Source organism: Hibiscus syriacus, unplaced genomic scaffold, assembly GCF_006381635.1.
Source record: "Hibiscus syriacus cultivar Baekdansim isolate YM2019G1 unplaced genomic scaffold, ASM638163v2 tig00110819_pilon, whole genome shotgun sequence".
NCBI lineage: Eukaryota > Viridiplantae > Streptophyta > Magnoliopsida > Malvales > Malvaceae > Hibiscus > Hibiscus syriacus.
In genome coordinates this window covers 2,479,103-2,503,479 of record NW_024062875.1, presented here as the reverse complement: position 1 = coordinate 2,503,479, position 24,377 = coordinate 2,479,103, and the positions used below count along the sequence as shown (strand labels likewise).

The following is a 24,377-nucleotide window of genomic DNA, read 5'->3' as shown; positions in this document are numbered from 1 at the left end:
TTTAATAGTACAGGTGCACATTCAAATTTGTTAAGGAAATATGGATCAAGATATTGTACAGGCTTCCAACTACATAGCTGGGTAAAAAGAATAAAACTACCCTTGTTTCTGATTAGAAGCCCGTCCGGCCGGCCATCCACTGTTTAAACGAATTACCAGGTGGTTTTCTCTGTCTGAGATGCTGATGCATAATCAACATTGAGCCTACTGTATTTCAGAAAGATGATTAACTCCTCAACATAAAACTGGATCTGCTCCATATTTTAGCAAAGGGCATCGACTCTGCATATACGAAACGAAAAAAAAAAGGTCAACTAAAACTTCTCCAAAACCAATGGACATTCATTCACAAGTATAACCATATCTAAGCAGCATATGTCCTGTAAATGTGACCCAATATTTGAAGCATGCAAGACTGGGACAAATATTATGTCCCTCATAGGAACTCCTGATTTATCTTTTTTGTTAGAATAGGGATTGCATTGGAGCTTTATGGTGGAAAAATCACTAGACTAGTTGTCCATCCGTGGGAAATATAAAAAAAAAATGGTTCACATCCACCGCAACCAAAATCCTTAAAACTCGTTCTCGCTAGATTACATCTTATCTAGCAGCTACACACCATCACACAGGAACACCAATCATCAACTTTAACAATGGCTTATAGAACAATATGAAAGCCAGGCAGTCATTATTTCTAGGATAATGGATCTATTGCGAAGACCACAATGGTCGAATTTGCCAAAATAACCATAGTACTTTAAAATGCTTTGGTAACAGAAATCAAGACTAATTACCTCTTCACTAGTGAAATTTATTGATGATTTCCCAGAGAATACTGTAAACAAGTAATACTAGTGCAATAAAACAGAACACTAGAATACATAATGCATGCTTACCGCTGCATAACTTTGAGTATTCCAGTGCCTAATTGCATCGGTATGCCCATAATGATGCACTCGGTAACTCCCTCAATGCTGTCATCCCTCCCATTGACAGAAGCATTAAAAAGGTGATCCCCTGTCTTCTCAAATGAAGCAAGCATCAATACACCTTTGCCCATTTTTTGGATTCCATACCTTGTGATGCCAAGTACTTCCCCCTGATACAACAATAATCTAAATGCAGTTATAAATTGTCCTCAAAATTTTATGTCCACAAAAAAAGGTCCAGAACCTAATCTAAATTTTCATTTATAGAAAGAAAAATAGAAAAGGAAAACCAATGCTCTTTAATTTCCAAGTAAATAAGGGGCAATCATTGTCAGCAAAAGAACCAACCCTATATGTCATCACATCTGCTAGAAGCATCATATGGCGTATGTCTATGCTCATTCCGTGACTTGACATAGTTGCTTCTATCTCATTGATTATGCATGATCTTGCAGCCTCAATTCCCAATACCTGCAGCATTTCCATGACATGGTTACTCATTGTCTTCCTTCCTTCAATTCCTTCAATGCCCATAACAGATAGGAGCCCTATGCTGAAAATGTAAATGACATTTGTAACAGTTAGGAAGAAGCTCGTAAAAAGTAGGAAATGACAACAATATGCATCACATAAGCAACACATTCGAAGAACCATTGATTGACAAAGCTAAATTTCAATTTTTCTGCAGTCATCTCCTTCCATGCTCTTTCATTTTGCTAATGTAATTTATTGATCCTGCTCTGAACTTAGATAATAAAGCATTCTTTGCAGGGCCAGAGAGGATTATATTTCTAATAGATACTGTCGAGAATATCTAAATTAAATATTAGATAGGATCAGTTTTAATTAGATAGAATCAGTTTTTATTCTATTAGTTATTAGATAGGATCATTTTTAATTAGATAGAATCAGTTTTTTATTTTATTAGTTATTAGATAGGGTCATTTTTAATTAGATAGAATCATTTTTATTATGTTGCTAATTTTATGCATCTTTTTATGTAAAGTTGTTACATTGTAAACTCTATTTAAGTCAGCCATATTCAACAGAAATAAACACGATTTATTCGGAACAAGTTTTTTCGTCTTTATGGTGTCAGAGCCAAAATGGCCAAACCCTACGATGATACCTCTGGTATCGACTCTATGAGTTCTACTCGCTCACCTTCAATCACCCTAAACACTGAATCCTTCCAAAACATATCCATCACTTCTCACAAGTTGAATGGAAATAATTTCTTACAGTGGTCACAATTTGTGAAACTGTTTATTCGTGGCCGTGGAAAATTCGGCTATCTCTCAGGTACCATTACGAAACCTGCCGAAGAAGATGAAGAAGATGAAAGATGGGAGGCAGAAAACTCGATGATTATGTCTTGGCTCATAAATTCCATGGATCCGAGTGTAGGGAGAACTTATCTCTTCCTACCTACTGCTCATGACATTTGGAATGCTGTGAACGAGACCTATTCTGATCTTGGGAACGCAGGACAATGGTTTGAACTAAAAACTCAGTTATGGAGGCTAAAACAAGGAGAAAAAACTGTCACTCAATACTACACTGAACTCAAGATCTTGTGGCAAGAGGTTGACATGTTCAGCGACTACGAATGGAGTTGTGCTAAGGACAGGGCTCTATTCCAAAAGATGGTGGAAAAAGAACGCATCTTCGAATTCCTTGTCGACCTTAACAAGGAATTGGATGAAGTCAAAGGGCGCATTCTTGGTCGTGAACCACTACCAAGCACAAGAGAAGTCTTCTCCGAAGTCAGACGAGAGGAGAGCCGGCGGACAGTCATGCTTGGAGGCCACTCACCAAATCCCACCGAGTCTTCTGCCTTGTTCTCGGGTCAGCCACCACGTCGCAACGATCGTCGGAACGACAGAGATCGGCCAATCTGCGAGCACTGCAACAAGCCGGGACACACTAAAGCCAAGTGTTGGAAGCTACACGGGAAGCCAGCCGAGAATTTTTCAGCCAATCGAAATTCTCGTAATGCAAAGGGATTCCATGCCTCATCTGAAGATGCTTCTGAAGAGCTGAAACCTGCCTCAGAACTGTCTGCCTTCAGCAAAGAACAGCTAGAGCAATTGTATCAACTAGTCTCATTCCATATCCAACACTCCTAACCCATCATCTTATATTGCCTCTTCATCATTAGCCCAGATCACATGACCGGTAATTCCTCCATATTCTCATCTTATTTTCCTTTATCTGGTAATCTGAAGGTAAAAATTGCTGATGGCTCCCTAACCTCTATAACTGGAAAAGGCTCTATCATTATTTCTCCATCTCTCACATTACTAAATGTCCTACATGTCCCAAAGCTCTCTTGCAATCTCATCTCTGTTAATCGTATTATTCATGATTGCAAATGCATTGCTACAATAACATTTGATGGATTTGAATTTCAGGACCCTTGTTCGGGGAAGATGATTGGCAATGCTAAGGAGGTTGATGGACTCTATCATTTGGTCACGGACAATCCTTCAGATAAACAAGTTCAGAAACCGAGATGCTTTATTACCTTGTCTTGTGAGAATGAAATAATGTTGTGGCATTATAGGTTAGGCCATCCTAGTTTTAATTACTTGAAATATTTGTTTCCAAATCTTTTCAAAAAAAAGGACGGTTTTTCTTTTCAGTGTGAAGCTTGTGAATTGGCAAAACATCATAGATCTGTTTATCCATCTTTAAAGTATATGCCATCAAAACCTTTTTCTCTTGTGCATAGTGATATTTGGGGCCCTTCACAAGTAAAAACAGCCTCAGGATCTAGATGGTTCATCACATGCATTGATGATCACACTAGAGTCACGTGGATTTATTTACTAAAAGAAAAATCCGAGGCAACAAGTGTTTTCAAAAATTTTCACTCACTGATCAATACTCAGTTTCAAGCAAATATTCAAGTTCTTAGAACCGATAATGGTCGAGAATATTTTAATGCAATCTTAGGTGATTTTTTGAAACAAAAAGGAATTATTCATCACAGTTCTTGCGTTGATACTCCCCAAAAAAATGGAGTTGCTGAAAGAAAAAATATGCATTTATTAGAGGTGACTAGGGCTTTACTGTTTGCTATGAATGTTCCTAATCGTTTTTGGAATGAAGCACTCTTTTTTTTTTGATAAGATTTGAAGGTCTCTTTAAAAACCTCCTTCTTGATTAATGGAGCTTGTAAAGAAGCTTCTTAATCATGGGAAGGAGGAAAAGAGTGCCTTATAATTTCATTGAAGAAAATAAGAATTACAACCTTGGAAAGAAAAATCCAAGTAGAACCCTTACAACAATTCTTGAGCCTTAAAACCGAACTATAGAAGTCAACAACATAATAATCAACCTATACCAGCCTTTGCTAGAGCATCGGCATCCATATTAGCTGTCCTTGCAATCCATCTAACAACCCCCCCGACAGTTTTAAGACACTCAACAATATCTCTAACAATGAAACCATAAACAACTGGACATGAGACAACCTTATTGATCCAGTCTACTGCAACTCTGCTATCACTCTCTATGATCAACCTATCTTTAACCCTCCCTAGGACAGAGGTAAAGAAAGAGATACCCCTTTGGATAGCTTTAAGTTCCTTCAATGTTGGAGGTCCAGAACCATCCGGTTCCTGAAAAGAACCAAGGATTGCACCAGAATGATCCCTCATAAGACCACCCTCATAAGAAGCACTCTTAACAGCGTCTTATTTGATAAATCGAATGCCTACAAGAGTTCTTAATTATATTACTCCTTTGCAAGCTCTAAAGAATATGTTTCCTGAAAATAGATCTTTCACTGATTTAACACCTAAAATTTTTGGTTGCATTGCTTTTGTTCATATACACGGCCAAAATAGAGGAAAACTCGATCCCCGAGCACATAAATGCATATTTCTAGGTTTTTCACCAACACAAAAAGGGTATAAATGCTTTGATCCTAAATCTGGGAAGTATTATGTGAGCATGGATGTCACTTTTTTGACAAAAACTCTCTTCCGGGGGAGAATGACTCTGAAATGAGTTTTTGGGAACAAACATCCTTGCCAAAATCGGTTGTAAATAGCTCAGTGGAACCAATTCATATTTCCGTAACTAATCCTAGGATTTCACAACCTATAAATTCACAACCTCGTGAGACTCAGGTAGAAACCAACTTGGAACCACCTACTGAACTTCGTGTTTATTCTAGATGGATGACTCGACCAAGTAATGTTCCACCGGCCCCCAAGGTATGCCAACCATCGGACTCGACTATGGTCCAAGGTACGACTTCTCTTTCTCCTATTTCTTCTCCAAATTTAGAGCCTTCTACAGAATTCTTTGAACCCATAGCCTTGCGCAAAGGTGTTAGATCATGTACCACAAAACATCCAATATCCAATTTCTTATCTTATAATAAACTCTCTCCAGATTTCAAAGCTTTTTCCACCAGGATTATGGATGATGCACTACCTAAGTCGATACATGAAGCTCTAGAAGTTCCGAGATGGAGAGAGGCAGTTTTTGAGGAGTTAAAGGCCCTGAAGAAGAATGACACGTGGGATCTAACTCCTTTACCTGAGGGGAAACGATCTGTAGGCAGCAAGTGGGTGTTCACCATCAAATACCATGCAGATGGCTCGGTCGAGAGATACAAGGCAAGACTCGTAGCACGAGGCTTCACTCAGACATACGGCCTTGACTACGAGGAGACCTTCGCACCTGTGGCCAAACTAAACACCGTACGTGTCCTACTCTCACTAGCCGCCAATCTAGATTGGACTCTCACACAGTTTGATGTGAAGAATGCGTTCCTAAACGTGAGCTAGAGGAAGAGGTGTTTATGGAAGTTTCTCCAGGCTTGATGAATTGAAGAAGGATGGCAGGGTCTGCAAGCTAAAGAAATCCATTATGGATTGAAACAATCTCCGAGAGCCTGGTTCGAGAGATTCACGAGAGCTGTGAAACAACATGGTTACACTCAGGCCCAGTCTGATCATACTATGTTCTACAAACACAATAATGGTAAAATTGCTATTTTAATTGTGTATGTAGATGACATTGTTATGACAGGAGATGACACAGTAGAGTTGGAGTCGTTGAAGAACTTCTTATCCAACCAGTTTGAAGTCAAGGATCTAGGACAACTCAAATATTTCCTTGGAATGGAGGTGGCTAGATCCTCAAAAGGTATAATTATCTCGCAAAGGAAATATGTCCTCGATATCTTGAAAGAGACCGGATTACTCGGATGTAAACCAGTGGCGACTCCTATTGATCTGAATCAAAACTCGAAAAAGAAGATGGTGCTGAGCCTGTGGACAAGAATCGGTATCAGAAGCTGGTGGGAAACTGATTTATTTGGCTCATACGAGACCAGATATTGCATTTGCTGTGAGCTTGGTTAGTCAGTTTATGCATTGTCCCTCAGAAAAACACTCCAAGGCTGCTTACCGGATTCTTCATTACTTGAAAGGGAGTCCTGGTAAAGGAATCATGTTTTCGAAGAATGGAAGTCGAAGAGTGGAGATCTTCACTGATGCTGATTGGGGCGGAAGTTCTACAGACAGAAGATCTACTACCGGTTATTGCTCCTTTGTCTGGGGCAACTTAGTTACTTGGAGGAGCAAGAAGCAACCAGTTGTCTCTAGAAGCAGTGCGGAGGCCGAATTCAGAGCCATGGCGCAAGGAGTATGTGAGTTGTTATGGCTTAGGAGGATCTTGGAGGAGCTGAAGGTTGAAGGAGATAAACCGATGAAGTTGTATTGCGACAACAAATCGGCAATCAGTATTGCTCAGAATCCTGTACAGCATGACAGGACCAAACATGTCGAAATAGATCGACATTTCATCAAGGAGAGGCTGGAAAATGGCGATATTTGCATACCGTTTGTTCCATCATCAGAGCAGCTCGCTGATGTTCTCACCAAGGGACTGTTTACTACGATGTTCGAAGGATTTCTGTCCAAGCTGGGAATGATCGATATCTATTCTCCAGCTTGAGGAGGTGTCGAGAATATCTAAATTAAATATTAGATAGGATCAGTTTTAATTAGATAGAATCAGTTCTTATTCTATTAGTTATTAGATAGGATCATTTTTAATTAGATAGAATCAGTTTTTTATTCTATTAGTTATTAGATAGGATCATTTTTAATTAGATAGAATCATTTTTATTCTGTTGCTAATTTTATGCATCTTTTTATGTAAAGTTGTTACATTGTAAACTCTATTTAAGTCAGCCATATTCAACAGAAATAAACACGATTTATTCGGAACAAGTTTTTTCGTCTTTAGATACATCATCAGATTAAAATGACATTGCAACTGGAATTGAGCTCCATTAGCTAATCATAAAGTACTCCACAGGATATAGTTCTGTCTCCTAAAAAGAAGAAATCTGATTTCCCTTCCATTGTTGTTAGACTAATTTATGAGCTGCATTTTCCCTTTCCTTCGGTGTCCTTGTCATGGAAATAGGGAAACTTTAATTTTCAGTAATCTAATTTTTCCAGCATTTCTTTTTATTTTGAAGGGAAAAAAAGCTAATCTCCACACCTTCCCCCACAAGTGGGAGATAAGCGAGGTTGCAAGTTAGGAAAGAAATCAAACTAAGACATAATTACCAAATTAAGTTGGAATCAATTTCTTTCACTTGCTATAGAATATACTATTTTAAAACACATGTTGCAGGTTTAAGGCACATTAGAAACCACTTAAAGGAGAAAAAAAGGAAATTAGTTTTAAAATCAAACTAACCCTTCTACATACAACTGGTACTGCTTTTGTGCTCCTTTGTTCCGACTTTTATTGTCTTTTTTCTTCTCAGCAATAACAGCGCGATCAACTGTTTTTATACCCTATCATCCAGGAAAATAGAAATAAGCCTGAGTATACTCTTCTTAACTTCTCCAATCACAAAGGTAATCTGGAGCCTCACCTTTACCACAACCATTGGAAGCAGATTTTTAAGGGCATGAAGTTGAAAATGAATTTTACTTCTATCAGCTGGAGGAACTACTTCCAACTTTTTAGCATCCAAAACCTTCACGTGCTGCAGAATAACACAACAGGAGATGTTAACAATTCAAAGTGTAAGTGTCAAGACCATAAATAAGAAATCTGACCTGCTCCTTCAGTTTGAGTTTCGGTGTTTGCAAAATTGACTCTTTCACGACATTTGCATCTATATACAATTGTGCATCTTGGATTCTTTCCATATCAAGCGAGATAACAACTGATGCTAATCTTGAAGTCATTACAATCTTGATGCTCTTAGCAACCTTCATGACGAGAGAGTCAATTATGGAAACAATCAACCCATAGGAGAACAAGTAGACAAAAGAAATTGCATTTTTTGTTATTTTTATGACAGCATAAGAAATATAATCCAATAGGCAACAGCTCAAGTCCAAGAACTAAAACTTCCATAACTTATAGTTAAATATGCCTGAGGCTTTGAAAAGAAAACTAGTTAAAGATGCTGTTACAAGTCAGCTAATATATACATTATGATCCAGCTGGTTAGTAAATATTAAGAAGTTATAGAAACAAGAAAGATGGAAAATGAGATCACTACAGCTCCTTCTGAAAGGATTATTTCATACCTGTCCTAAAACAGTTTTCTCGATTCGACCTCTTACTATCCGTGCAACATTCACATTACTATCAAACTCAAGTTCTGCAGTAATTATGGGAGTGCTAATATTTTTGGCTGCATTAATTATTTCTTTGATACGGGGAACTCCTTGTGTGATATCTAAAACAGAGTTGAGGAATCACACTGAAAAATCCATTCAAGGACTCGGTAATTAATAATTGGGCATTCAATGAATCAAAGAAATTTTTAAAGGATACTCATGCTTGCAACTCCAGCAAAGTGAAATGTCTTCAGCGTCATCTGTGTTCCAGGTTCACCAATACTCTGAGCTCCAATAGCTCCAATGGCAGTTCCAGCTTCAATTACTTTCAATTATTTTTGACTGATGCAGGTTCTGATGAAAACCTAAAGTATTGTAAAAGAAAGACTACCGTCAGACCCAACCACATTTTTTAAGCATGTAAAGGCTGGAATATAAAAGCATTTGGATAAACGAAGTACGCATGAGACCAATCACAGGATATTGCTCTCTCCATCAGATAAATAATATCCCTTTTAGAAGACTCTACTTTTAAAAATGAAGGGTAATTCAGGAAACTACAACACTTCTAGATGTCATAAGATTGATTTTGCGACATTTAAATATAAATAGGAAGTGCTTCATCGAAGTACAGGAACATGTATGTACATATCACTACATATAATTCAGGAAACTACAACACTTCTAGATGTCATAAGATTGATTTTGCGACATTTAAATATAAATAGGAAGTGCTTCATCGAAGTACAGGAACATGTATGTACATATCACTACATATACACCCTCAAGTATCTCACTCTTCTGTTCACAATTGTCAACCAACTCCATCACTCTCTTTAGGTCTTTCTTCTTCCCTTCAAGGAATCCTTTCAGAGATTTTTTGAAGGCTTCAGAGCAAACTCCATTTGGATCAAGTATAACTAGCTGTTCTTCTAACATTTGTGGTATAGCATCGACAGCTAAGTATTTCTGATTTATTGGAGGACAGGTAGCCTGTAGATGGACATCAACAACATAATGTCAAGTTCATCTACCCTACCAACTATAAGATTTACAAAACCTCTTGAGATGCAGGTTCCACCTTTACTTTCATTAATAATCTGTCAAAATTCAAAGGAAACCCACTTTTTCCCTCCATAGATGCAGGATCCATGCCATCATCTCCATAAATAAATTGCACTATACATCCACTTGCAGTACGACAAGTGTTATCATAATGAATACTCAAGTCCTCCAATGATTTGATAAGTCTGCGAGACATATACCCTGTCTCGGCTGTTTTTACCTACAACAGTCAAAAGGTATCAACAGCAGTGTCTATTTGAACCCAACCATTCAATCAACTTGAATCTAATTCAGCGTAATGTATTGCAATGATTCCAGAAAAATTCTGCATGACCCTAAGATATGTCTTGAGTGTTAAAATGAACTTTTCAAGTGGAAATGCTGTAAAATAAAACAACTCAAAAGATGCAGCAGGTTATTGCTTGAACTTGTAACGTGACAAGGTAAACCTTGTTAACAAGGTCAACAAATGCCAAAAAGAAAACCAGATATAATCAAATTAAAGTTAGCACAGGCCCAGGAACTGGAAATACATAATAGCACAATGTTTTGTTTTTTGAGTAATAAATCAGTCTAGTCCTCACTAGTAGATGTCCTAAATTCTGGTTCCATGAGGAGGTTCTGATACCGAAATAAGCCATAAAAAAAGGGCAAAAAAATTAAACTTTACAATTTTATTATTTGCATCCAAAAAAGCCCTGAACATTGATTTGCACCCAAATAAGCTCTAAACCTTTAACCTTTTATGCATACCTAAATAAGCCTTAACATTAATCCATCTTTCAACTGGCATAATTATTTGGGCATAAATAAAAAAAATAGGGGGCTTATTTGGATACAATAAACATATAGGGATTACTTAAGAAAATTGGAATAATCCGGGGCATTTTTTAATATCTCGAGCTAAAAGACATTACAAGTGATTGTCTACTTTCATCAGTGGAACAAAATTTTGGGGAAGTGGACTACATGTTGAGGATAGAGGAAAATATGAGCATGCCAGATGAAACATAAACAGTCATACAAACATCCATACTAACAGTCTACTATCAGTAACTAAAGCAAATCAAAATCCCTCACAACATTGAAGGGCAACAAATAAAGTGAAATGAGATTATCCATACAGCTGTATCCACAAGGCCTTCCCGCCCACCCATCGTGTGAAAGAAAACTCTGTAGCTGTCAAACCACTGTAGAATGAATTTGCAACAAAGCCTTTAGCCTACAAAGACAGACTACAACATCAATACACAGATTTTACAAATTGTCATCAAAATTTTCTATATGAGATGAAAGAAAACTAAAATGCTTGCATTAAAAAAAGAAGAAGCTATTCCTAGCATCTTCAGCTATTGTTTCAAAATTTAGCAACTCAATACACCTTTGCTGTTCAAAGCCATCAAAATGCAATGATCATTTATTTAACTTAATCTCCGAGAATGTTGACGTTGCTGACACAATAGTACTTAGTCCAACAAAGGATGAACTATGGCAAAGCAAACATGCACCTCGTAAAAGAGAATAAACACTTCTAATAAAAAAGGCCACAACATGATAAGGAAAAATCTTCCAACTAAGATAGATTCAACTACCATGCAATCATGTGAACATTATGGATAATTTTCAATGACAGGGAACAACTGTTATAGATGGGTTAATAACAACTACAATTCCTCGAGGCCTAGCTACCCCAGTGAGCTTAGGTTCATTATTAAAAGCCTTAAAAAGGTATGCAGCATCAACTATTCCTTAAACAAGATTCAAAAGGTAATTATTTACTGGCCTACTAACTTAAAGGGTATTAAAGGAGTCAACTCCTACAAGATCTATACTACTACTAAAGTTAGAAAACGCCTATAATGTATTGCAGAAAATTAGAAGCTAGTCACAACACGCAACAAGACTCGATTTCTAAATTAAAATTATGTAAGAGATACTTGTTTCTCTACACTAGTGTCAAATGGTACAATAACTCTCTAAATGTAGATGATAAACAGGATTTGTTTCAAAGTGTAAATCGCTATGATTACGAGTTGGGATAGTAATATCAATTAGGATAGTTACCTATAGTGTCATTTCAACTAGCAGAAGCATCACTAACAGGGAGGAAATATCCTCAAGTACTATTTGCAACAAACAAAAGTGAACCCACCCCTAAAAGATAAGAGATCTGCATGAAGGTCCAACAGTCCGCCAACCTGGCTTGGGTCACAACGTGCTCCTTGATACATGATTTCCACTACATCCTTGAAGAAGTAGTCACCATATCACACTAATACTCTTCAGCATAAATGTGAGGAACCAATATAAACAACTCAACTTATAACCCTTTTGAGACAAACTAAATTGAAATTTTGGATAGACATTCTGTAATAAAAACAATGTTTTAACAAAGTAAACACCAATACAGAACTTGAGAACAGTTTTCAGATGCCAAAGAGTTGGAAATTATATTCCGTCAAGCAGATCAAGTTAACACAGACTACTCTAAAAGAATGACCTGTTTAGGCTTATGCATCAATAACAAAGGTATTTAGATGTCAAGAGCTAAAAAGTATATAATAAATTTACCGCTGGTGTTTTTGATCCTCTATGAAAATTAGGAAGGCTACGATCTATAAATCCGTTAGGAGCACGACGACCACCAACTGACTGCTGACCAACACATGCAATCATTTGACTTATATTTATAGCAGAACCCTTGGAACCACATTGTGACATGATCAATGGACTGTTTCTCCAATGTAGTTCTCTCATGCATACCTGTTTCAAAGCAATTCTTATCAGCCATAAACAAAATAGTATTCGGATATATCATCATTCGGAAAACAAATACATAGTTCCAATTGTATGGAACGTGATATAAACCTAAAAGTTTTATGGGAATGTATGTATTGTTCAGAGACCAATTAATAAATTCAAATAGAAAATGCTACAACATAGCTCCAGTCCTTACCTTCCCCGTTTCATCCCGAATTTTATTCAATATTTCAGTTATATTAGCTTCGAGCGTTTGAGCAGCATCACAACCAGGTTTAAGCTGTAGTTTCCCTTCATTAAACATCCGAATCTGTTCATCACATTTTTTATAATCTCCTGAAATTGTTACTCCTTTTGCATCATTCAAACGTTTTCCCGGTTGGACATCATCAATTCCAATCGAAAAGCCATGATTCCCTATCCAACGAGCACTACATAGAAGCAAATAAAGAAAGAAATTTTAGAGAGAGAGAGAGAGAACACAAATCAAATAAGAGCTATAATTTCATTAAACACATTGGAATAAAATGGAAAGTGGAAAGTATATTCAGAGACCATAGCATGTATTATTGACAGAGTACTATAAACAATACAAAATCCATGTTATAATATGCTAGACAGATTTTAAAGAAATATTTTCAGAAAATATCGGCAAGTCATGAATTTGCTCTAACAAAAAAGGAAGCACTTGGAGTCATAGAAACAACCAAAATGTTTATATATTAACTTGAGAGAAGAAGACAAAAGAAATTTCAAACTTAAAATATTCGGTCATATGGTTACCTCAGCTTAGCTAGCCGATTCATGCAGGTAGCAGCAGCATGTGCATTGTAGTCTCTAAGAAGAATAGAATAAAGTCCATCCTTGTTGCCATTTCCTGGATTCATGTTGGAGGATATAAAAAATTGAGAATGTCAAGCATCTAACCTGAATATTATTGTCCTTTTATCCTCATAACTCAGGCCAAAGAAACTCCAGGGTGTTATACAATGAGTAAATAAATAAATAAATAAATAGCAAACTTCAAAAACAATAATTAATGTCTTACAGCAACTAAGAGCAATTAAAACTATGAAAACTGATAAGTACAGCTTTTAAGATCGTTACAGGTCACAACTCTGTAGGGTTTCAGCCTGTATTTAGTTGATCACATATTCACATAAGGATCTGAAATGTGTAACCTATAAACTCATAAGAGGAAAGGGAACCGTTTATAGGCTACTACTATGTGCAGTCTAAAGCAATTTATTTTAAACCAAAGTTCTCCCCCATTAATTGAAGCTGTAAGCCAATGAGACTCATTTTAAATATTATAAAAAGAAAAAAGCGGGAAGACAGTATCATACAGAAGGCAAACATACGAAACCACGAAACAGTAGAAGAAATTAAGAAGAGGTATATAAGAACAGGCTATTCAATGTCAATGGGCAGCTTAAAGTGTGTTTGACAGCGGTGTCTAATAGCTCAGAAAGTGCAAAGTCCCAAATGAAAATATGATTAAGGAATTACTAACAAGAAATATATTATCCTCATTCTACCCTACAAAAAGTAGATATAAACTTTTATCACTAATGTTCTCACCATACCAAATCAAATTACCATGCAACAGATCTTGTCTAACCCTAAAAATACTAGATGCAACTGGTATCTGTAAAGTCTCATCATTTTTAATTTAGTGTATGAAATGTTTCAGCGATACACTTTTCTATGAATTAATGGAGAAGAACCAAACAAATTAGAATCATATTTAACACAAAACAGTAATTGTTAAAAAATACAGTACACATAGTAAAAATTAAGAAAAGAAAAGCAAGACTCACCTACAGTAGCCTTCCCCAATTGCCCACATATAAGCTCACTATTCCGGATATAGACAAATCCATCGTTAGGGCACATTGCTTCTACTTCTATTTCTTTATCACCAATCTTTTTGACAATCTTTCTGGTGTAGTTTCTCTCTTTGACAGTAAGATTCAAGTAGACTCTCACACTTGCATGCGGGCGCAATAGAACATTAAACAATTGATTACCAGTCCAAAGCTCTATGGGCTATGTCACAAAGATTAAATTCAGTAATAAATAGAAAAACAGAGGCAAAAATACTAAAAAGGATATTAGGTTTTACCTTAAGTAATGTTGGAGTGGGTAAATCTATAAGTTCCATCCCATCACCCATATAGGAACACATAAGTGAAAAGGCTGCACGATCATAAAAAGTATCCTTCCTCGTTATAAGGAACGAAGATGTTAAAAAATCTTGAGTGGAAGCAACTAAAATTTCTCCATTTTTTGGCGTGCATAAATTATTTTGGACCTAGAAACAAGCACATTGTGTTTGATAAGAAATTTTCAGATTTATCTAAAATTGCAGGAGAAATGTGTTAAGTCGCAGTTCAAAGGTTTATTTCTCAACACATTTCTCATCAAAACTTTTCATTACTGCCATGTTGTAGGTGAAACCGTGGGAAAAATTTTAAAAGTAAAAGATTGTACCAGTTTGAAAAGTTGCGGGAATTACAAAAACAATGTGCCATATGATGAATTTACCCCCTAAGGTACAACTCCAAAGATGTTATGATATTAAAGAATTTACCCCCATCAACATGAGTGCCTCTGTCCGAGCCTCCTCTGTTTGTGGAACATGCATGTTCATTTCATCACCATCAAAATCAGCATTATATGGGTTACAAACAGATTCATTGAACCGTAACGTTCTCCAAGGCATTATTCTTGCCTACATTCATCGCATGAAAAAATAATCAAGCAACAGCTAGGAGAAAGGGAAAAACAAACAACTACATACTGCAATTTAGATTCCACAACTAATAATCACCCTATGGCACATGATAGACATTCTATGCAAGCTTGGCTGTCTATTGAAAAGAACAATATCTCCATCTTCTAAATGGCGTCAACGATACAACCAAATTTCAGTTCATCAGCAAGACGCTTTCTATAATCACCCATCAAGGACCTATGGCATTAAACAGTAAACCCACGTCAATAGCAAAGAAGCAATTCAGAATATCAAAATAAGGATAACAGCCATAAGATGCAAGAGAAATGCACCTCTTATTGCCATCGGGATATCTGACCATCAGTGCACCAGGGTATTTGGAAGGGCCATTACGAACACATTGCCTTAGCTTCTCTATATTGTGACTGGAAACACGTTCTGGATAACTTAAAATCCGTGCCATATGTATCGGAATTGCCACCTGCACCATTACACCATCAGAATGAAAATCGAATCGAGATCTCTAAAACCTAAAACTGGCTTAAACATTACTGGGAACAAACCTCAGTGATTTTCAGATTAGGATCAGGTGATATAACAGTCCGACCAGTAAATTCAACACGTTTTCCAGATAAGTTCCCACGAAACCGTCCCTGCTTCCCTTTGATACGCTGAAGAAAACCATTCAGTGGTTTTTGCCGCTTTCTTCTCCTTGTTATCGATACGAACATCACTATTGATGTATTGTGCAACTTCAACTTGAAGATCCTCCCAGCCTCCCTAAAGCAAAAATCTTCAACATGAGCCAACTTATGATCTTCAAAGGGAATGAAATATCTACAACAGCAACTTACAATTTTACCACATCAACTCAAACATTCAGCATTGGTACTCTAACAAGAGACTTGTGAACATGCCAGTTTTAGTCCTATGTGGCCTTTCATTCTTGAAAATATCTATGCAGCCTTTAATTAAAAGCAACCCTATATTTGACCAAAAAAACATAAGCTTAAGAATTTACTAGTAATCGTGGTAACATCAGCAGTCTCTAACTTAAATAACTTTAAGCATAGTATGGTACCCACACAATCTATTGCATTTTTTAAAAACAACTTCATTGCATGCCTGCCCCACATCACACGACATCATTTGATGATCTCTCTTTTTCTATGCTTTTGACTTCTGGCAGTCAAATAAGTTTGTGTCATTTCTATGTCAGAAAATTCTCTACGCAGCAATAAGAAAACAATTAAAGGAAAGAGCAACAAGATACCATCATACCAAACATTAAAATATGACCCTGTTCTATTCAAAGTACAATACTGGCCTATCCACATGTTGTCAAGGAGATACCCAAACATATAGGAGGTAATTCAAGATCGAGTAGAGAAAAACAAGGAGGAAAAAATAGAAATTCATGTAAAGGGAATGAAACGGCAACATGCAAAATATTATGAAAAACAAATAAAAACATATATAATTGAACATGATAATACCATTCAAACAATTAAGAAATAGACACTTCAATAGTTAAAGCTTGGGGGTTCCCAGTTCCCTCTTCAAGGGTGAGATAGAAGGTGTAGCAGAGAGGAGTTAGTAAAGAGAGGTGTAGCAAATATTGATGATCAATGTTGTGTATTGTGTGGTAAGGAGGTGGAATCAGTGTCTCATTTATTTCTGCATTGTAGGGCTGTGTGGGTCTGTGGTCATCATTTTTGAAAATGTGGAATGTGTCTTTGGTGATTCCAAAGCATATCATTGATTTTTTCACTTTGTGGGATGATTTATTACCTAAATCTTTGATTTGGAAATTCATTCCTAGGGCAGTGGTGTGGTCAGTATGGAAATGTAGAAATGAGATTATTTTTCAGAAAGGAAAGCTGGATTTGGTCAGATTGTCTTTCATTGTTAGATTTAGAGTAGCTTCATGGTTTGTAGCTCGGTTCAACGATTTGGTTATTCCTTTAGATTCCCTAGTAGGCGATTTAAAACTGGTTGATTCGGTGGGAAGATCAGGAAAGGACTGCTCTCAATCAATTCGCTGGGTTCCTCCCCCGGATGGGTTCTTAAAGCTAAATGTTGATGGAGCGATGGCTTCGGGGTGGGATAAAGGAGGTATTGGTGGTCTGATTCGGGATAGTAGAGGAGTGTTGTTGCAGTGGTTCTCTGAATCAGTTGGGGGTGGTCCTCCTATCATGGCAGAATTGTTGGCAATTAAGAGGGGGCTTTGTCTTATGGATGAGTTAGATTTGGCTCCTAATCAGAGAGTTATTCTGGAATCCGACTCAATTAATGCTCTGAAGTGGATCTAGAATCCGGGCTTATGCACTCCTTTGTTTCTATCCTTGGTGAAGGATATAGTTTCGCTTTTGGCAGCAAAGGATGTTATTTTTTTTATAAGAATTGAAGGTCTCATTAAAAACCTCCTTCTTAATTAATAGAGCTTGAAGAAAGCTCCTTAATCATTGGAAGGAGGAAAAGAGCGCCTTAGAAATTCATTCAACAACTTCATTACATAAAATACATCCAGGACAACACCCCTGTGTAAGACATACAACCATACAACACCCTTAAACAACCAAAAACAGCAGCACTAACTTTGCCTAAACCAAATAGGCTAGGTCCCCCACAACTGAAGGTGCGTCATGATTACCAAACTAGCAAATAAAATACAAAAAAGGCCCCAAACAACCCGAAGTAAAAACAGAACACAATACAACAAAAGAAACCTTCAACACTCAACCAATCCCCTGCTTAGCTAGCGTGTCAACCTCCAAATTACAGATCCTATGAATCCAAATAAGAACACAGCTTTATCAAAAATTGCAGCTCCAATTTCCTCCACCAATTCACTGAAAAAGACAGGGACTGATTGCGTTTTTAAAATCCAATCCACTGCATTTTTGCAATCACTCTCTATAATTAGTTTTCCCTTTTTGGCCCAATCGGACGAATAGAAGAAATCAATTCCTTCTTTAATAGCTTTCAGTTATGCCAAAATAGGAAGACCGGGCCCTACTGCAGTAGAGAAAGAGGCTAAGGAGCAGTTTTTAGAATCTCTCAAAATACTTCCAATTCCGCCTTGCATCCCATCCCCACTAACAGCCCCATCCACATTCAGTTTAAACACATCCGAAGGAGGAGGAGTCCAGCCAATAACCTTCTTAGGAGTAGAAGAAAGATGAAATTTATCAGCCCTCGAAGGATCCTCTATTAGTAGGTCAGTCTGAATCTGAACATTAGGATGTTTAGCTAAGAACCATTTAGCCAACCTGATTCTGATAATAAAATACAGACCCAATCTGTCAACTTTCCCATTTTCAAACACAACCAGATTTCTTGCCTTCCAAATTGACCAAAAAACAACAGCCGGGATAAACCTCCAAATATTAGAATTCTGCCTAAGGTCCGACCAAGAACAAAGAAGGGACGAAGGATCTTGAGGCAGAACAGAAGAGATTTCCCATAACCTTAGAAAATTGATCCACATTTCCCTAGCAACAGAACACCATAAGAACAGGTGTTCTATGGTTTCTTCATGGGAAAGACATAAAGGGAAAAACACATCTGCCATGGTAACCCCTCTGTTTTTTAGTTCCACTCTCACTGCTAACTTGCGATGACAAATCTGCCACACAAAAATTTGGACTTTAGGAGGGGCCAATCCAGCCCAGACCCACTTATTCCAATCAAAACTCCCTTCAAGACTGCCATATAGTGTCAATCTACAAGACTTGACCGAGAACAAGCCATCCCCCTTTCCCAAATCAATCCACGTCAATCAACGTCATTAAATCAATCCACTGGTCTAATTCCCAATCACAAAGGTTTCTTCTTAGTTGAATATTCCATACCCAAACATTATTCACAAACTCACCAAACTCATATACTTTCCCCCATTTATTAGTCGACAAAGCAAAAATTCTGGGGAAATGATTTTTTAAAGACAAATTAGTAACCCAAACATCAGTCCAGAAAGCTATCGACCTACCGTTTCCTACTTGTAACTTTGAATTATCTCTCAAACAATCTCCAGTCTTATCATTTTTCGTATAACTATTCAATATACCTCTCCATACCCAAGAATCTAAAGGTGAAGCAGCACTTGAAATTGAAAGAGACAAGTTACTAACGTTGTTTATGCAGCAAATCAACTTTTTCCATTGGCTATTCTTTTCATTAGCAAATTTCCACACCCATTTCCCAAGCAGGACTCTATTTATCAAATTTAAATCAAATATTCCCAAACCTCCCTCTTCAAATGGTTGACAAACCGATTTCCAATTCACCCGGTGAATTCGTTTCCTAGCAAGATCATCTCCCCAAAGGAAATTAGCCATCAAAGAGTTCAACTTGTGAGTCACTTTGAGAGGAATTTTGAAAATAGAAAGGTAAAAAATTGGCAAGGAGGACAACACAGATTTAACCAATACAAGTCTTCCCACCAGCGACAATGAATTAGCTTTCCAACCTGCAAGTCTCTTGTTAAAATTCTGGATTACTGGATCCCACATACCCTCAGAATTCTTCCTTGTACCAATCAGCAATCCCAAATAAGTCATGGGAAACGACCCCACTCCACAGCCCACTTTCGTAGCCCACTCATTGATCGTGACAACATCCATATTAACACCAAACAATGTGCTCTTAGACAGGTTTAAATGCAAACCTGACATTACTCCGAACACCCTCAAAACTCTCCTAATATTTAAAATCTGCATTGGAGAATCTCTGCAGAAAAGGATTAAATCATCAGCAAACTGCAAATGTGTCAAATGGAAGGAATTTTCAACCCTACCAACGCTAAACCCTTGAAAAAGACCTAGATCAGCAGCCTTGTTCAGCATTAAGTTTAAGAGTTCCCCAACTAGATTGAAAAGGAGAGGGGACAAACTGCAACTTTGTCTCAACCCTTTACTAATAGGGAATTCCTCAGTAGGAGATCCATTCACTAACATCGAAATTGAGGCTGAAAAAACGCAACGTTCGATCCATGAGATCCATTTTTCCCCAAAACCCATAACCTTCAAAACTCTCAATAAGATAGGCCATTCAACCGAATCATAAGCCCTACGGAAATCAACTTTGAATATAGCTCCTTTTCTCCCTAATTTTCTCCAATAGTCGATGCCTTCATTTGCCAAAAGAGCACACTCAATCAATTGCCTGCCCGGGATAAATGCAAACTGCGAAGGACTTACCAAACCATTTATAACCGCAACCAGCCTTTTGGAGAGAATTTTGGAAATAATTTTATAGAGACTGCCAACAAGACTAATGGGTCTGAAGTCTTCAATGTCCACTGGATTCACTTTCTTGGGAATTAGAGTAATAAAAGAGTGATTAACCCCATTTTCCCATTTTTACCTCTGTTAAAATCTTGGACGAATTTCATGATATGATCTTTCAATATAGGCCAGAATTTTTTAAAAAAACCCATAGTATACCCATCCGGACCCGGTGCCTTGGCACTATCCGAAAAAAAGACAGCTTCCCGCACTTCCTGTTCAGAAAAATCAACTTCTAAACCCTTCTGTTGAACATCAGTCAATTTAGCAAAATTCAGATTAATTTCCTCCACCTCCAGAGTTGTATTCGCATTGTAATTCACTCTAAAATAATCTGCAATAGCTGCTCTAATCTGACCCGGATCAGCAATGTATTCCCCATTCACTTTCAGCATCGAAATGGGATAGGGTGATTTTTGGTTTATTTGGTTGTGTTGATTAACAGGAAATGTAACTTTCTGTTGTGTTAGGTGTTTTGATTTAAGTCTTATGTTCTTCAGTTTAAGGTTTAGGAGACAGTTCTGCCTATGTAATTTGGTTCTTATGAATAAAGTTTCTAGGCACTCTTTTCCTCCTTCTTTGATCCTTCATGTTACTTTCACAACATGGAGGATTTGAAGGGGTTTTTAATGAGGCCTACTTTCTATCAAAAAAAAAAGGGTGAGATAGAAGGTGAATAGGACTGCCTCATTTTTGTATCTCAAGGCCTAATCAACCTCCATATATACAAATAATAGTAATAACAGATTTTATATAGACCTAAATTCCAGCAGGCACAAAATTGGCATCAGAATCAATTCCCATACCAGACATTGAAATGAAGCATTTGTTTCTACTCATTCCTGATGGAGCTTAGCGTTATCCTGAATAATTCTTTTCAACCTCTCCGTAATGTCATTTTCGTTGCTGCAACATGGAAAGAGGAAAAATGTAAAAATAGTTATACTTGTATAACCTCTAGTAGCAACTACCAGAAATAAACCTGATGTCCAGTACATAAAATTGAGAATGCATAATACAATAAAATAGAGTAAGATATTTTCTATTGTAACCTCTGCGATCCATCCACGGGGACCGAAGGTCGGATAGCTGTAGGTGGCACAGCAATGTTCGTAACAATGAGCTTCTCAGGTCTGTCAGAAAGATAAAGCAATTCACAGTCCTGTGGACAATGAAATACAGAACATATCATGTTATTCTAAATTTCAAGAAGAAACCATTTTGGATTAAAATGCAATCTCCAACTTGTGCAATATGTAATAAAAATTTGAAAAAGAAGGCATAGGTTTTACCACATCAGTCATCCTTTTAAAAAGCGAAAGCACTTTGAAAGGGGTAAGGACATAGGTAGACACGTTGAAGGTTGATTTGGACTCTCTTGTGTGTGAAATTGCAGATCTAAATTCTTCCAAACTGTTGTCATTAATTTTTGAACGGTCATGAATAATGCCTATCCTCCCCACAACCTTCTTCGCAGTACCTAAAACCCATTAAAAGAAAAAAAGTAATTACATCCTGGTTTCATTTCACAGAATCACAAAAGCCTAACAAACCCTATATAGCAACAAATTATCATAACCAGATTACCTTCAGGGGCAGAGCTAGGGGGTGGCAGGGGGCCATGGACCCCCTAAAATGGTAAAATTTTGACTTAGTCCTTTTAAAATTTAAAGTTTTAAGCTAAGACAAAGGTAAAATTACAATTTGGCCCCCCACATCAATTGATGATGCAGAGAACAAAGATGCACAAAATGAGAAAAGCAGAAAATGAAATAGACAATTGAAAATAAAATAACCTGAATATATAGCAATTGCTGTAACCAAACACAAGCTTTTCTTTTTACTCCTAGGTGATACATAAATCATGTCAAAACATATATAAAGTCATGTACGCGGGAATAAAGAATCCAAACCATTTACAAATCCACATCTCGAGCACTTTACAGCTTTACTACCAGCCATAGCAGTACATTTTTTTACTATGGTTTTCACTAACTCGGCCTTCTTTAATGGTTCAATCTTTGGAGCTCTCATCTTTTTCAGATAACTTTTGGCTAATTGATCATCCAAAAGTACACGAGAACAAGACTGTAAACAAAACACCAAAATAAACATGGATCCAGACTGTGCTTCAATTAAATTAAAACTTAAAAATTCAGGTCATGTTTATTCGTTACCTTACAGATGCACTTTAAAATGTCTAAAATTGTACTTAAATACCCGACATTATAAACAGGGAGGGCAAGAACTAAGTATCCATAATGGCCCGGACAGTCATTGTAACTTCCATCACAGGTTGCGCAATTCCCAGCAGACTTATTCGGAGGGCCCTTAAAACACACACAGGGGATAAGTAAAATCAGAAACTTCAAATAAAAAATAAATGAATTACGCAAAAAAAGGTAATACGAAATTCATAAAATACTAATAGATGTAAGTTTAAGTACCATTCGAGGATCCAATAACCCGCCCTCGATGGGGCGGTTTTGAGGATCATAGTAAACACCTTTGTATACTTGAACTTCGGCAGTTTTGGCTATCTCTGAATCCGAAAGCATTGAGAATTTCATTCCTTTACTGCATACACATCAATGAAATAAAAAAACACATGAACTAATTCAATTGATAATTAAATCCAAAACCGAAGAAAAGGAATAAAAAAAAATACGAGGGACTCACATTTTTCGTGGCCCTACATCTTCGATGTAAGGCAGTTTCGTGAACACAATATCCTGTGTTTTTTGCAGCAGCATATTCTTCAATCAAAAAAGAAACAAAGGGGTTTAGGGGATGAAAAGGGAGTGTTTTAAGTCGATTTTGGAGAATGGGGGATTGAATGAGCGGCCTTTATTTTGTTAACCGTTTTGGAAATTCTTGGTTGGGTCGAATATATATATATAAGGAAATTGGGGCCTTTTTCCCGATATAATCTTAAAATGGAAGACCCTATACGGAATATTTGGGCAGTCAAAAGTCCAGGCCTATTGTGAACCCGCTCGCTTGTTTTCTAATAAGAAAAATACTAACAATTAAAATAAACTTTTACACTGAAAATGTATTTTTGAGATATATAATAAATATAAAATTTGTCATTTTTTAAATGTTATGAAAATATGTTTTTTTCTTTTTAAATTTGATGGGTTTTAATCATGTTTATTGATTAGATTATATTGACATGAATTTTAGAATTAACATATGAGAATTGACCGATATAATTATGGATTGAGAGCATGATTAAATTCATTAGGCAAATTATGAGCCTAATCATGAGAAAATTGGACCAATTGAAGTTAAAATGAGATTTTTTTTTAATTTAAATTTAAATAAGAAATGCCCAAAAGAGTAATTATACCATGGAGAAAAATCATGGTGGGTTTCCCTTGATTTTCTCGTCTTGCTTGGTGTTTTGGGGAGAAGTTATGGTATAAGCTCACCCACCCCTTTTTCATTCATCTCTCCTCATCATTTATCTCTTTGTTTTTTACCGAAGCATCAAGGCTCTAACAATCAAACGAACAAAATTCTTAATAATTTTAAGTGATTCAGAATCAGAAAAAAGGTTAAATTCATTTTTAAAATATCAAGAGTTTTAAAATAAGCTCATCGCCTTCATGAGAGGTAATGTGAAGCTATTTGGAAATTTTAAGAGAGTTAGATCATGGGCTTCATTCATGACCTTTTGAATAGGTGGAAATTACCAAAATATCTATATGACTAGTTAATGAATTTTTAAGAGTTTAAGATTGATTAAAACACGTTCTATGATGTAGTGATGATTGTCATATTGTATATATTTCTCATGTGATCATTTTCGTAAAAATAGTCTATGATGCATTACAACATATTGCATAATGTTAGGGAAGCTTGAGACATGCCATCTCATTTACTTTGTTCGATAATCACGTTAGGACAATAATTTTTACGTTCTTTAAGTATTAAAAGCACTGCATGTATCATGTTGTTTATACATTCATGAAAT

At 36.7% G+C, this 24,377-nt stretch overlaps 1 pseudogene; it reads right to left on the bottom strand.

The window, feature by feature from the left end:
- Window positions 1-895: 895 nt before the first annotated feature.
- On the bottom strand, window positions 896-23,246 carry LOC120142140 (annotated as a pseudogene).
- Between the last annotated feature and the right edge of the window lie 1,131 nt (window positions 23,247-24,377).